The 15,467-nt window shown below is 34.9% G+C and overlaps 10 non-coding genes across 10 annotated transcripts; all 10 read right to left on the minus strand.

The window, feature by feature from the left end:
- Positions 1–516: 516 nt before the first annotated feature.
- TRNAT-UGU (transfer RNA threonine (anticodon UGU)) lies at positions 517–589 on the minus strand. Its single transcript has one exon. It is a non-coding gene; the product is annotated as a tRNA-Thr (tRNA).
- A 1,536-nt stretch (positions 590–2,125) lies between these two features.
- On the minus strand, positions 2,126–2,197 carry TRNAT-UGU (transfer RNA threonine (anticodon UGU)). Its single transcript has one exon. It is a non-coding gene; the product is annotated as a tRNA-Thr (tRNA).
- A 1,529-nt stretch (positions 2,198–3,726) lies between these two features.
- On the minus strand, positions 3,727–3,799 carry TRNAT-UGU (transfer RNA threonine (anticodon UGU)). Its single transcript has one exon. It is a non-coding gene; the product is annotated as a tRNA-Thr (tRNA).
- Positions 3,800–5,319: 1,520 nt separating this feature from the next.
- Positions 5,320–5,391, minus strand: TRNAT-UGU (transfer RNA threonine (anticodon UGU)). Its single transcript has one exon. It is a non-coding gene; the product is annotated as a tRNA-Thr (tRNA).
- A 1,542-nt stretch (positions 5,392–6,933) lies between these two features.
- On the minus strand, positions 6,934–7,005 carry TRNAT-UGU (transfer RNA threonine (anticodon UGU)). Its single transcript has one exon. It is a non-coding gene; the product is annotated as a tRNA-Thr (tRNA).
- A 1,537-nt stretch (positions 7,006–8,542) lies between these two features.
- Positions 8,543–8,615, minus strand: TRNAT-UGU (transfer RNA threonine (anticodon UGU)). Its single transcript has one exon. It is a non-coding gene; the product is annotated as a tRNA-Thr (tRNA).
- Positions 8,616–10,157: 1,542 nt separating this feature from the next.
- On the minus strand, positions 10,158–10,229 carry TRNAT-UGU (transfer RNA threonine (anticodon UGU)). The gene has a single exon. It is a non-coding gene; the product is annotated as a tRNA-Thr (tRNA).
- A 1,537-nt stretch (positions 10,230–11,766) lies between these two features.
- On the minus strand, positions 11,767–11,838 carry TRNAT-UGU (transfer RNA threonine (anticodon UGU)). The gene has a single exon. It is a non-coding gene; the product is annotated as a tRNA-Thr (tRNA).
- Positions 11,839–13,375: 1,537 nt separating this feature from the next.
- Positions 13,376–13,448, minus strand: TRNAT-UGU (transfer RNA threonine (anticodon UGU)). The gene has a single exon. It is a non-coding gene; the product is annotated as a tRNA-Thr (tRNA).
- A 1,542-nt stretch (positions 13,449–14,990) lies between these two features.
- TRNAT-UGU (transfer RNA threonine (anticodon UGU)) lies at positions 14,991–15,062 on the minus strand. The gene has a single exon. It is a non-coding gene; the product is annotated as a tRNA-Thr (tRNA).
- Between the last annotated feature and the right edge of the window lie 405 nt (positions 15,063–15,467).

The raw sequence follows: 15,467 nt of genomic DNA on the forward strand, positions 1-15,467 counted from the left end.
TTAGTCTGGAATGCCTTAAAAATGATATGACAGAATGTCTTTATATTGAGATATTTGTGACCAATAGTGGTCATTACCTTGAGTATGCTTGCATTTGTACTTTATATATGCTTACATGACCAAAAAAGCCTTCTGGCAGCTACAGTTGTCAATTCAAAACTCTTCTGGATCAACTGATGAAGTTGATTCATGCACGGTACAATACAATGTATATACCATTGTTGCTATCTTTAAAGTTTAATTATGGAAAAGCTCTTTCTACAGTTTGTAATGATACTGAAAAATTATGATGGGATTATCAGCATGAACAGAGTCAATACAATAAAATAATTTTAAGACATGCTCTTGGAACCAATTTGCAGATTAGTCTGAACATCATAACTCTGTGTACAAATTGAATATCCAAATGTGTGACCAAATTGAAATGTTTCTCCTCACTTAAAGCTCTTGAGCAGACTATTTCAACATTGGGAGCTGCAATTTATATTTTAGCAGCAGTAACAAGAAAGTAGTACTAGGCCCCAATGAGATTTGAACTCACAACCCCTGGTTTACAAGACCAGTGCTCTAACCCCTGAGCTATGGAGCCTTGCCTTCAGCACTATGTATGTTCATTCTGCTTAGTGATGGAAAAAAATCTTCTGCAAATTTCAAATCTCTGTTATCATTTTATTGTCGCTTTTTGTCCCAATGTAGACTTTTCACAAAAAAATTCTACAAATTTGCAATATCCTTGATTGAGGCATGTAGTATATAACTTTTTCAGAAAATCAAATAAATGCAAAAATTAGCTGTCTTTGCTTGAATTGAATTATATAGAAAATATTGAAAAGTTACACATATTTTTAATGGCTCTCCAACTTTGTGTTAGAGTGTCCTGTAGTGAGCTGAAATGATAATACCATGCCTGTCAGCAGAAACAGAACAGGTGTACAACAGGGTGAGAAGTATTAAAAACCTCCTAATGTGTGTGCTTTTTTGCTATCATTAAAGTTAAATTATTGGAAAGCTCTTACCATAGTTTCATAATAATAGTGAAAAACTTGTTGGAACTATCAGCATGAACAGAATCGGCCCAATAAAATGCAACAAATATGTTTTAGACATGCTCTTGTAACCAATCAGGAGATTAGACTGAACATCATATGTCTTTGTCCAAATTAACCATCCAAATATGTGACCAAATTGAAATGGTTCTCCTCACTTAAAGATATTGCATAGACTATTTTAACATTGGGAAACACTAGGTCCCAGTGAGATTGGACCTCATGACCCCTGGTTTACGAGACAAGTGCTCTAACCCCTGAGCTATGGAGCCACATAAGTACCCAGAACTGTGACCAATACGGGGTCTGCATTATGGTGGAAAAGAGTTTTCTTCAAATTTCAGTAATCTTATTGGATATTATTAGTTGTAGCTCATTCTCCAAATATACACTTTTAACAAATGACCATGCTGAAATGCCTGCTTGGGACATGCAGTTAATAACCTATTAAACAATTTAAAGAAACTTTCAGTTTGCTGCTGTATGTTGAATAGGTGTATATATAAAATTGAGGAAATGTTGGTCATGTTTTCCATGCCTCACAAACCTTGTGCTCCTTAGTCTGGAATGCCTTCAAAATGATATGACAGAATGTCTTTATATTGAGATATTTGTGACCAATAGTGGTCATTACCTTGAGTATGCTTGCATTTGTACTTTATATATGCTTACATGACCAAAAAAGCCTTCTGGCAGCTACAGTTGTCAATTCAAAACTCTTCTGGATCAACTGATGAAGTTGATTCCTGCACGGTACAATACAGATTAATACAATGTATATACCATTGTTGCTATCTTTAAAGTTTAATTATGGAAAAGCTCTTTCTACAGTTTGTAATGATACTGAAAAATTATGATGGGATTATCAGCATGAACAGAATCAGTACAATAAAATAATTTTAAGACATGCTCTTGGAACCAATTTGCAGATGTGAACATCATAACTCTGTGTACAAATTGAATATCCAAATGTGTGACCAAATTGAAATGGTTCTCCTCACTTAAAGCTCTTGAGCAGACTATTTCAACATTGGGAGCTGCAATTTATATTTTAGCAGCAGTAACAAGAAAGTAGCACTAGGCCCCAGTGAGATTTGAACTCACGACGCCTAGTTTACAAGACCAGTGCTCTAACCCTGAGCTATGGAGCCTTGCCTTCAGCACTATGTATGTTCATTCTGCTTAGTGATGGAAAAAAATCTTCTGCAAATTTCAAATCTCTGTTATCATTTTATTGTCGCTTTTTGTCCCAATGTAGACTTTTCACAAAAAAAATCTACAAATTTGCAATATCCTTGATTGAGGCATGAAGTATATAACTTTTTCAGAAAATCAAATAAATGCAAAAATTAGCTGTCTTTGCTTGAATTGAATTATATAGAAAATATTGAAAAAGTTGGACATATTTTTAATGGCTCTCCAACTTTGTGTTAGAGTGTCCTGTAGTGAGCTGAAATGATAATACCATGCCTGTCAGCAGAAACAGAACAGGTGTACAACAGGGTGAGAAGTATTAAAAACCTCCTAATGTGTGTGTTTTTTTGCTATCATTAAAGTAAAATTATTGGAAAGCTCTTACCATAGTTTCATAATAATAGTGAAAAACTTGTTGGAACTATCAGCATGAACAGAATCGGCCCAATAAAATGCAACAAATATGTTTTAGACATGCTCTTGTAACCAATCAGCAGATTAGACTGAACATCATATGTCTTTGTCCAAATTAACCATCCAAATATGTGACCAAATTGAAATGGTTCTCCTCACTTAAAGATATTGCATAGACTATTTTAACATTGGGAAACACTAGGTCCCAGTGAGATTGGACCTCATGACCCCTGGTTTACGAGACCAGTGCTCTAACCCCTGAGCTATGGAGCCACATAAGTAGCCAGAACTGTGACCAATACGGGGTCTGAATTATGGTGGAAAAGAGTTTTCTTCAAATTTCAGTAATCTTATTGGATATTATTAGTTGTAGCTCATTCTCCAAATATACACTTTTAACAAATGACCATGCTGAAATGCCTGCTTGGGACATGCAGTTAATAACCTATTAAACAATTTAAAGAAACTTTCAGTTTGCTGCTGTATGTTGAATAGGTGTATATATAAAATTGAGGAAATGTTGGTCATGTTTTCCATGCCTCACAAACCTTGTGCTCCTTAGTCTGGAATGCCTTCAAAATGATATGACAGAATGTCTTTATATTGAGATATTTGTGACCAATAGTGGTCATTACCTTGAGTATGCTTGCATTTGTACTTTATATATGCTTACATGACCAAAAAAGCCTTCTGGCAGCTACAGTTGTCAATTCAAAACTCTTCTGGATCAACTGATGAAGTTGATTCATGCACGGTACAATACAATGTATATACCATTGTTGCTATCTTTAAAGTTTAATTATGGAAAAGCTCTTTCTACAGTTTGTAATGATACTGAAAAATTATGATGGGATTATCAGCATGAACAGAGTCAATACAATAAAATAATTTTAAGACATGCTCTTGGAACCAATTTGCAGATTAGACTGAACATCATAACTGTGTACAAATTGAATATCCAAATGTGTGACCAAATTGAAATGGTTCTCCTCACTTAAAGCTCTTGAGCAGACTATTTCAACATTGGGAGCTGCAATTTATATTTTAGCAGCAGTAACAAGAAAGTAGCACTAGGCCCCAGTGAGTTTTGAACTCACGACCCCTGGTTTACAAGACCAGTGCTCTAACCCCTGAGCTATGGAGCCTTGCCTTCAGCACTATGTATGTTCATTCTGCTTAGTGATGGAAAAAAATCTTCTGCAAATTTCAAATCTCTGTTATCATTTTATTGTCGCTTTTTGTCCCAATGTAGACTTTTCACAAAAAAATTCTACAAATTTGCAATATCCTTGATTGAGGCATGTAGTATATAACTTTTTCAGAAAATCAAATAAATGCAAAAATTAGCTGTCTTTGCTTGAATTGAATTATATAGAAAATATTGAAAAAGTTGGACATATTTTTAATGGCTCTCCAACTTTGTGTTAGAGTGTCCTGTAGTGAGCTGAAATGATAATACCATGCCTGTCAGCAGAAACAGAACAGGTGTACAACAGGGTGAGAAGTATTAAAAACCTCCTAATGTGTGTGTTTTTGTGCTATCATTAAAGTTAAATTATTGGAAAGCTCTTACCATAGTTTCATAATAATAGTGAAAAACTTGTTGGAACTATCAGCATGAACAGAATCGGCCCAATAAAATGCAACAAATATGTTTTAGACATGCTCTTGTAACCAATCAGCAGATTAGACTGAACATCATAACTCTGTGTACAAATTGAATATCCAAATGTGTGACCAAATTGAAATGGTTCTCCTCACTTAAAGATATTGCATAGACTATTTTAACATTGGGAAACACTGGGTCCCAGTGAGATTGGACCTCATGACCCCTGGTTTACGAGACCAGTGCTCTAACCCCTGAGAGATGGAGCCACATAAGTAGCCAGAACTGTGACCAATACGGGGTCTGAATTATGGTGGAAAAGAGTTTTCTTCAAATTTCAGTAATCTTATTGGATATTATTAGTTGTAGCTCATTCTCCAAATATACACTTTTAACAAATGACCACTGCTGAAATGCCTGCTTGGGACATGCAGTTAATAACCTATTAAACAATTTAAAGAAACTTTCAGTTTGCTGTTGTATGTTGAATAGGTGTATATATAAAATTGAGGAAATGTTGGTCATGTTTTCCATGCCTCACAAACCTTGTGCTCCTTAGTTCTGAATGCCTTCAAAATGATATGACAGAATGTCTTTATATTGAGATATTTGTGACCAATAGTGGTCATTACCTTGAGTATGCTTGCATTTGTACTTTATATATGCTTACATGACCAAAAAAGCCTTCTGGCAGCTACAGTTGTCAATTCAAAACTCTTCTGGATCAACTGATGAAGTTGATTCATGCACGGTACAATACAATGTATATACCATTGTTGCTATCTTTAAAGTTTAATTATGGAAAAGCTCTTTCTACAGTTTGTAATGATACTGAAAAATTATGATGGGATTATCAGCATGAACAGAATCAGTACAATAAAATAATTTTAAGACATGCTCTTGGAACCAATTTGCAGATTAGACTGAACATCATAACTCTGTGTACAAATTGAATATCCAAATTGAAATAGTTCTCCTCACTTTAAGCTCTTGAGCAGACTATTTCAAAATTGGGAGCTGCAATTTATATTTTAGCAGCAGTAACAAGAATGTAACACTAGGCCCCAGTGAGATTTGAACTCACGACCCCTGGTTTACAAGACCAGTGCTCTAACCCTGAGCTATGGAGCCTTGCCTTCAGCACTATGTATGTTCATTCTGCTTAGCGATGGAAAAAAATCTTCTGCAAATTTCAAATCTCTGTTATCATTTTATTGTCGCTTTTTGTCCCAATGTAGACTTTTCACAAAAAAATTCTACAAATTTGCAATATCCTTGATTGAGGCATGTAGTATATAACTTTTTCAGAAAATCAAATAAATGCAAAAATTAGCTGTCTTTGCTTGAATTGAATTATATAGAAAATATTGAAAAAGTTGGACATATTTTTAATGGCTCTCCAACTTTGTGTTAGAGTGTCCTGTAGTGAGCTGAAATGATAATACCATGCCTGTCAGCAGAAACAGAACAGGTGTACAACAGGGTGAGAAGTATTAAAAACCTCCTAATGTGTGTGTTTTTGTGCTATCATTAAAGTTAAATTATTGGAAAGCTCTTACCATAGTTTCATAATAATAGTTAAAAACTTGTTGGAACTATCAGCATGAACAGAATCGGCCCAATAAAATGCAACAAATATGTTTTAGACATGCTCTTGTAACCAATCAGCACATTAGACTGAACATCATAACTCTGTGTACAAATTGAATATCCAAATGTGTGACCAAATTGAAATGGTTCTCCTCACTTAAAGATATTGCATAGACTATTTTAACATTGGGAAACACTAGGTCCCAGTGAGATTGGACCTCATGACCCCTGGTTTACGAGACCAGTGCTCTAACGCCTGAGAGATGGAGCCACATAAGTAGCCAGAACTGTGACCAATACGGGGTCTGAATTATGGTGGAAAAGAGTTTTCTTCAAATTTCAGTAATCTTATTGGATATTATTAGTTGTAGCTCATTCTCCAAATATACACTTTTAACAAATGACCACTGCTGAAATGCCTGCTTGGGACATGCAGTTAATAACCTATTAAACAATTTAAAGAAACTTTCAGTTTGCTGTTGTATGTTGAATAGGTGTATATATAAAATTGAGGAAATGTTGGTCATGTTTTCCATGCCTCACAAACCTTGTGCTCCTTAGTTCTGAATGCCTTCAAAATGATATGACAGAATGTCTTTATATTGAGATATTTGTGACCAATAGTGGTCATTACCTTGAGTATGCTTGCATTTGTACTTTATATATGCTTACATGACCAAAAAAGCCTTCTGGCAGCTACAGTTGTCAATTCAAAACTCTTCTGGATCAACTGATGAAGTTGATCCCTGCACGGTACAATACAGATTAATACAATGTATATACCATTGTTGCTATCTTTAAAGTTTAATTATGGAAAAGCTCTTTCTACAGTTTGTAATGATACTGAAAAATTATGATGGGATTACCAGCATTAACAGAATCAGTACAATAAAATAATTTTAAGACATGCTCTTGGAACCAATTTGCAGATTAGACTGAACATCATAACTCTGTGTACAAATTGAATATCCAAATGTGTGACCAAATTGAAATGGTTCTCCTCACTTAAAGCTCTTGAGCAGACTATTTCAACATTGGGAGCTGCAATTTATATTTTAGCAGCAGTAACAAGAAAGTAGCACTAGGCCCCAGTGAGATTTGAACTCACAACCCCTGGTTTACAAGACCAGTGCTCTAACCCTGAGCTATGGAGCCTTGCCTTCAGCACTATGTATGTTCATTCTGCTTAGTGATGGAAAAAAATCTTCTGCAAATTTCAAATCTCTGTTATCATTTTATTGTCGCTTTTTGTCCCAATGTAGACTTTTCACAAAAAAATTCTACAAATTTGCAATATCCTTGATTGAGGCATGTAGTATATAACTTTTTCAGAAAATCAAATAAATGCAAAAATTAGCTGTCTTTGCTTGAATTGAATTATATAGAAAATATTGAAAAAGTTGGACATATTTTTAATGGCTCTCCAACTTTGTGTTAGAGTGTCCTGTAGTGAGCTGAAATGATAATACCATGCCTGTCAGCAGAAACAGAACAGGTGTACAACAGGGTGAGAAGTATTAAAAACCTCCTAATGTGTGTGTTTTTGTGCTATCATTAAAGTTAAATTATTGGAAAGCTCTTACCATAGTTTCATAATAATAGTGAAAAACTTGTTGGAACTATCAGCATGAACAGAATCGGCCCAATAAAATGCAACAAATATGTTTTAGACATGCTCTTGTAACCAATCAGCACATTAGACTGAACATCATAACTCTGTGTACAAATTGAATATCCAAATGTGTGACCAAATTGAAATGGTTCTCCTCACTTAAAGATATTGCATAGACTATTTTAACATTGGGAAACACTAGGTCCCAGTGAGATTGGACCTCATGACCCCTGGTTTACGAGACCAGTGCTCTAACCCCTGAGAGATGGAGCCACATAAGTAGCCAGAACTGTGACCAATACGGGGTCTGAATTATGGTGGAAAAGAGTTTTCTTCAAATTTCAGTAATCTTATTGGATATTATTAGTTGTAGCTCATTCTCCAAATATACACTTTTAACAAATGACCACTGCTGAAATGCCTGCTTGGGACATGCAGGTAATAACCTATTAAACAATTTAAAGAAACTTTCAGTTTGCTGTTGTATGTTGAATAGGTGTATATATAAAATTGAGGAAATGTTGGTCATGTTTTCCATGCCTCACAAACCTTGTGCTCCTTAGTCTGGAATGCCTTCAAAATGATATGACAGAATGTCTTTATATTGAGATATTTGTGACCTATAGTGGTCATTACCTTGAGTATGCTTGCATTTGTACTTTATATATGCTTACATGACCAAAAAAGCCTTCTGGCAGCTACAGTTGTCAATTCAAAACTCTTCTGGATCAACTGATGAAGTTGATTCCTGCACGGTACAATACAGATTAATACAATGTATATACCATTGTTGCTATCTTTAAAGTTTAATTATGGAAAAGCTCTTTCTACAGTTTGTAATGATACTGAAAAATTATGATGGGATTATCAGCATGAACAGAATCAGTACAATAAAATAATTTTAAGACATGCTCTTGGAACCAATTTGAAGATTAGACTGAACATCATAACTCTGTGTACAAATTGAATATCCAAATGTGTGACCAAATTGGTTCTCCTCACTTAAAGCTCTTGAGCAGACTATTTCAACATTGGGAGCTGCAATTTATATTTTAGCAGCAGTAACAAGAAAGTAGCACTAGGCCCCAGTGAGATTTGAACTCACGACCCCTGGTTTACAAGACCAGTGCTCTAACCCCTGAGCTATGGAGCCTTGCCTTCAGCACTATGTATGTTCATTCTGCTTAGTGATGGAAAAAAATCTTCTGCAAATTTCAAATCTCTGTTATCATTTTATTGTCGCTTTTTGTCCCAATGTAGACTTTTCACAAAAAAATTCTACAAATTTGCAATATCCTTGATTGAGGCATGTAGTATATAACTTTTTCAGAAAATCAAATAAATGCAAAAATTAGCTGTCTTTGCTTGAATTGAATTATATAGAAAATATTGAAAAAGTTGGACATATTTTTAATGGCTCTCCAACTTTGTGTTAGAGTGTCCTGTAGTGAGCTGAAATGATAATACCATGCCTGTCAGCAGAAACAGAACAGGTGTACAACAGGGTGAGAAGTATTAAAAACCTCCTAATGTGTGTTTTTTTTTGCTATCATTAAAGTAAAATTATTGGAAAGCTCTTACCATAGTTTCATAATAATAGTGAAAAACTTGTTGGAACTATCAGCATGAACAGAATCGGCCCAATAAAATGCAACAAATATGTTTTAGACATGCTCTTGTAACCAATCAGCACATTAGACTGAACATCATAACTCTGTGTACAAATTGAATATCCAAATGTGTGACCAAATTGAAATGGTTCTCCTCACTTAAAGATATTGCATAGACTATTTTAACATTGGGAAACACTAGGTCCAAGTGAGATTGGACCTCATGACCCCTGGTTTACGAGACCAGTGCTCTAACGCCTGAGAGATGGAGCCACATAAGTAGCCAGAACTGTGACCAATACGGGGTCTGAATTATGGTGGAAAAGAGTTTTCTTCAAATTTCAGTAATCTTATTGGATATTATTAGTTGTAGCTCATTCTCCAAATATACACTTTTAACAAATGACCACTGCTGAAATGCCTGCTTGGGACATGCAGTTAATAACCTATTAAACAATTTAAAGAAACTTTCAGTTTGCTGTTGTATGTTGAATAGGTGTATATATAAAATTGAGGAAATGTTGGTCATGTTTTCCATGCCTCACAAACCTTGTGCTCCTTAGTTCTGAATGCCTTCAAAATGATATGACAGAATGTCTTTATATTGAGATATTTGTGACCAATAGTGGTCATTACCTTGAGTATGCTTGCATTTGTACTTTATATATGCTTACATGACCAAAAAAGCCTTCTGGCAGCTACAGTTGTCAATTCAAAACTCTTCTGGATCAACTGATGAAGTTGATCCCTGCACGGTACAATACAGATTAATACAATGTATATACCATTGTTGCTATCTTTAAAGTTTAATTATGGAAAAGCTCTTTCTACAGTTTGTAATGATACTGAAAAATTATGATGGGATTACCAGCATTAACAGAATCAGTACAATAAAATAATTTTAAGACATGCTCTTGGAACCAATTTGCAGATTAGACTGAACATCATAACTCTGTGTACAAATTGAATATCCAAATGTGTGACCAAATTGAAATGGTTCTCCTCACTTAAAGCTCTTGAGCAGACTATTTCAACATTGGGAGCTGCAATTTATATTTTAGCAGCAGTAACAAGAAAGTAGCACTAGGCCCCAGTGAGATTTGAACTCACAACCCCTGGTTTACAAGACCAGTGCTCTAACCCTGAGCTATGGAGCCTTGCCTTCAGCACTATGTATGTTCATTCTGCTTAGTGATGGAAAAAAATCTTCTGCAAATTTCAAATCTCTGTTATCATTTTATTGTCGCTTTTTGTCCCAATGTAGACTTTTCACAAAAAAATTCTACAAATTTGCAATATCCTTGATTGAGGCATGTAGTATATAACTTTTTCAGAAAATCAAATAAATGCAAAAATTAGCTGTCTTTGCTTGAATTGAATTATATAGAAAATATTGAAAAAGTTGGACATATTTTTAATGGCTCTCCAACTTTGTGTTAGAGTGTCCTGTAGTGAGCTGAAATGATAATACCATGCCTGTCAGCAGAAACAGAACAGGTGTACAACAGGGTGAGAAGTATTAAAAACCTCCTAATGTGTGTGTTTTTGTGCTATCATTAAAGTTAAATTATTGGAAAGCTCTTACCATAGTTTCATAATAATAGTGAAAAACTTGTTGGAACTATCAGCATGAACAGAATCGGCCCAATAAAATGCAACAAATATGTTTTAGACATGCTCTTGTAACCAATCAGCACATTAGACTGAACATCATAACTCTGTGTACAAATTGAATATCCAAATGTGTGACCAAATTGAAATGGTTCTCCTCACTTAAAGATATTGCATAGACTATTTTAACATTGGGAAACACTAGGTCCCAGTGAGATTGGACCTCATGACCCCTGGTTTACGAGACCAGTGCTCTAACCCCTGAGAGATGGAGCCACATAAGTAGCCAGAACTGTGACCAATACGGGGTCTGAATTATGGTGGAAAAGAGTTTTCTTCAAATTTCAGTAATCTTATTTAATATTATTAGTTGTAGCTCATTCTCCAAATATACACTTTTAACAAATGACCACTGCTGAAATGCCTGCTTGGGACATGCAGGTAATAACCTATTAAACAATTTAAAGAAACTTTCAGTTTGCTGTTGTATGTTGAATAGGTGTATATATAAAATTGAGGAAATGTTGGTCATGTTTTCCATGCCTCACAAACCTTGTGCTCCTTAGTCTGGAATGCCTTCAAAATGATATGACAGAATGTCTTTATATTGAGATATTTGTGACCAATAGTGGTCATTACCTTGAGTATGCTTGCATTTGTACTTTATATATGCTTACATGACCAAAAAAGCCTTCTGGCAGCTACAGTTGTCAATTCAAAACTCTTCTGGATCAACTGATGAAGTTGATTCCTGCACGGTACAATACAGATTAATACAATGTATATACCATTGTTGCTATCTTTAAAGTTTAATTATGGAAAAGCTCTTTCTACAGTTTGTAATGATACTGAAAAATTATGATGGGATTATCAGCATGAACAGAATCAGTACAATAAAATAATTTTAAGACATGCTCTTGGAACCAATTTGAAGATTAGACTGAACATCATAACTCTGTGTACAAATTGAATATCCAAATGTGTGACCAAATTGGTTCTCCTCACTTAAAGCTCTTGAGCAGACTATTTCAACATTGGGAGCTGCAATTTATATTTTAGCAGCAGTAACAAGAAAGTAGCACTAGGCCCCAGTGAGATTTGAACTCACAACCCCTGGTTTACAAGACCAGTGCTCTAACCCTGAGCTATGGAGCCTTGCCTTCAGCACTATGTATGTTCATTCTGCTTAGTGATGGAAAAAAATCTTCTGCAAATTTCAAATCTCTGTTATCATTTTATTGTCGCTTTTTGTCCCAATGTAGACTTTTCACAAAAAAATTCTACAAATTTGCAATATCCTTGATTGAGGCATGTAGTATATAACTTTTTCAGAAAATCAAATAAATGCAAAAATTAGCTGTCTTTGCTTGAATTGAATTATATAGAAAATATTGAAAAAGTTGGACATATTTTTAATGGCTCTCCAACTTTGTGTTAGAGTGTCCTGTAGTGAGCTGAAATGATAATACCATGCCTGTCAGCAGAAACAGAACAGGTGTACAACAGGGTGAGAAGTATTAAAAACCTCCTAATGTGTGTGTTTTTGTGCTATCATTAAAGTTAAATTATTGGAAAGCTCTTACCATAGTTTCATAATAATAGTGAAAAACTTGTTGGAACTATCAGCATGAACAGAATCGGCCCAATAAAATGCAACAAATATGTTTTAGACATGCTCTTGTAACCAATCAGCACATTAGACTGAACATCATAACTCTGTGTACAAATTGAATATCCAAATGTGTGACCAAATTGAAATGGTTCTCCTCACTTAAAGATATTGCATAGACTATTTTAACATTGGGAAACACTAGGTCCCAGTGAGATTGGACCTCATGACCCCTGGTTTACGAGACCAGTGCTCTAACCCCTGAGAGATGGAGCCACATAAGTAGCCAGAACTGTGACCAATACGGGGTCTGAATTATGGTGGAAAAGAGTTTTCTTCAAATTTCAGTAATCTTATTGGATATTATTAGTTGTAGCTCATTCTCCAAATATACACTTTTAACAAATGACCACTGCTGAAATGCCTGCTTGGGACATGCAGGTAATAACCTATTAAACAATTTAAAGAAACTTTCAGTTTGCTGTTGTATGTTGAATAGGTGTATATATAAAATTGAGGAAATGTTGGTCATGTTTTCCATGCCTCACAAACCTTGTGCTCCTTAGTCTGGAATGCCTTCAAAATGATATGACAGAATGTCTTTATATTGAGATATTTGTGACCAATAGTGGTCATTACCTTGAGTATGCTTGCATTTGTACTTTATATATGCTTACATGACCAAAAAAGCCTTCTGGCAGCTACAGTTGTCAATTCAAAACTCTTCTGGATCAACTGATGAAGTTGATTCCTGCACGGTACAATACAGATTAATACAATGTATATACCATTGTTGCTATCTTTAAAGTTTAATTATGGAAAAGCTCTTTCTACAGTTTGTAATGATACTGAAAAATTATGATGGGATTATCAGCATGAACAGAATCAGTACAATAAAATAATTTTAAGACATGCTCTTGGAACCAATTTGAAGATTAGACTGAACATCATAACTCTGTGTACAAATTGAATATCCAAATGTGTGACCAAATTGGTTCTCCTCACTTAAAGCTCTTGAGCAGACTATTTCAACATTGGGAGCTGCAATTTATATTTTAGCAGCAGTAACAAGAAAGTAGCACTAGGCCCCAGTGAGATTTGAACTCACGACCCCTGGTTTACAAGACCAGTGCTCTAACCCCTGAGCTATGGAGCCTTGCCTTCAGCACTATGTATGTTCATTCTGCTTAGTGATGGAAAAAAATCTTCTGCAAATTTCAAATCTCTGTTATCATTTTATTGTCGCTTTTTGTCCCAATGTAGACTTTTCACAAAAAAATTCTACAAATTTGCAATATCCTTGATTGAGGCATGTAGTATATAACTTTTTCAGAAAATCAAATAAATGCAAAAATTAGCTGTCTTTGCTTGAATTGAATTATATAGAAAATATTGAAAAAGTTGGACATATTTTTAATGGCTCTCCAACTTTGTGTTAGAGTGTCCTGTAGTGAGCTGAAATGATAATACCATGCCTGTCAGCAGAAACAGAACAGGTGTACAACAGGGTGAGAAGTATTAAAAACCTCCTAATGTGTGTTTTTTTTTGCTATCATTAAAGTAAAATTATTGGAAAGCTCTTACCATAGTTTCATAATAATAGTGAAAAACTTGTTGGAACTATCAGCATGAACAGAATCGGCCCAATAAAATGCAACAAATATGTTTTAGACATGCTCTTGTAACCAATCAGCACATTAGACTGAACATCATAACTCTGTGTACAAATTGAATATCCAAATGTGTGACCAAATTGAAATGGTTCTCCTCACTTAAAGATATTGCATAGACTATTTTAACATTGGGAAACACTAGGTCCCAGTGAGATTGGACCTCATGACCCCTGGTTTACGAGACCAGTGCTCTAACGCCTGAGAGATGGAGCCACATAAGTAGCCAGAACTGTGACCAATACGGGGTCTGAATTATGGTGGAAAAGAGTTTTCTTCAAATTTCAGTAATCTTATTGGATATTATTAGTTGTAGCTCATTCTCCAAATATACACTTTTAACAAATGACCACTGCTGAAATGCCTGCTTGGGACATGCAGTTAATAACCTATTAAACAATTTAAAGAAACTTTCAGTTTGCTGTTGTATGTTGAATAGGTGTATATATAAAATTGAGGAAATGTTGGTCATGTTTTCCATGCCTCACAAACCTTGTGCTCCTTAGTTCTGAATGCCTTCAAAATGATATGACAGAATGTCTTTATATTGAGATATTTGTGACCAATAGTGGTCATTACCTTGAGTATGCTTGCATTTGTACTTTATATATGCTTACATGACCAAAAAAGCCTTCTGGCAGCTACAGTTGTCAATTCAAAACTCTTCTGGATCAACTGATGAAGTTGATCCCTGCACGGTACAATACAGATTAATACAATGTATATACCATTGTTGCTATCTTTAAAGTTTAATTATGGAAAAGCTCTTTCTACAGTTTGTAATGATACTGAAAAATTATGATGGGATTACCAGCATTAACAGAATCAGTACAATAAAATAATTTTAAGACATGCTCTTGGAACCAATTTGCAGATTAGACTGAACATCATAACTCTGTGTACAAATTGAATATCCAAATGTGTGACCAAATTGAAATTGTTCTCCTCACTTAAAGCTCTTGAGCAGACTATTTCAACATTGGGAGCTGCAATTTATATTTTAGCAGCAGTAACAAGAAAGTAGCACTAGGCCCCAGTGAGATTTGAACTCACAACCCCTGGTTTACAAGACCAGTGCTCTAACCCTGAGCTATGGAGCCTTGCCTTCAGCACTATGTATGTTCATTCTGCTTAGTGATGGAAAAAAATCTTCTGCAAATTTCAAATCTCTGTTATCATTTTATTGTCGCTTTTTGTCCCAATGTAGACTTTTCACAAAAAAATTCTACAAATTTGCAATATCCTTGATTGAGGCATGTAGTATATAACTTTTTCAGAAAATCAAATAAATGCAAAAATTAGCTGTCTTTGCTTGAATTGAATTATATAGAAAATATTGAAAAAGTTGGACATATTTTTAATGGCTCTCCAACTTTGTGTTAGAGTGTCCTGTAGTGAGCTGAAATGATAATACCATGCCTGTCAGCAGAAACAGAACAGGTGTACAACAGGGTGAGAAGTATTAAAAACCTCCTAATGTGTGTGTTTTTGTGCTATCATTAAAG

The sequence above is a fragment of the Pseudophryne corroboree genome, chromosome 11, assembly GCF_028390025.1.
Source record: "Pseudophryne corroboree isolate aPseCor3 chromosome 11, aPseCor3.hap2, whole genome shotgun sequence".
In the NCBI taxonomy this organism is placed as follows: domain Eukaryota; kingdom Metazoa; phylum Chordata; class Amphibia; order Anura; family Myobatrachidae; genus Pseudophryne; species Pseudophryne corroboree.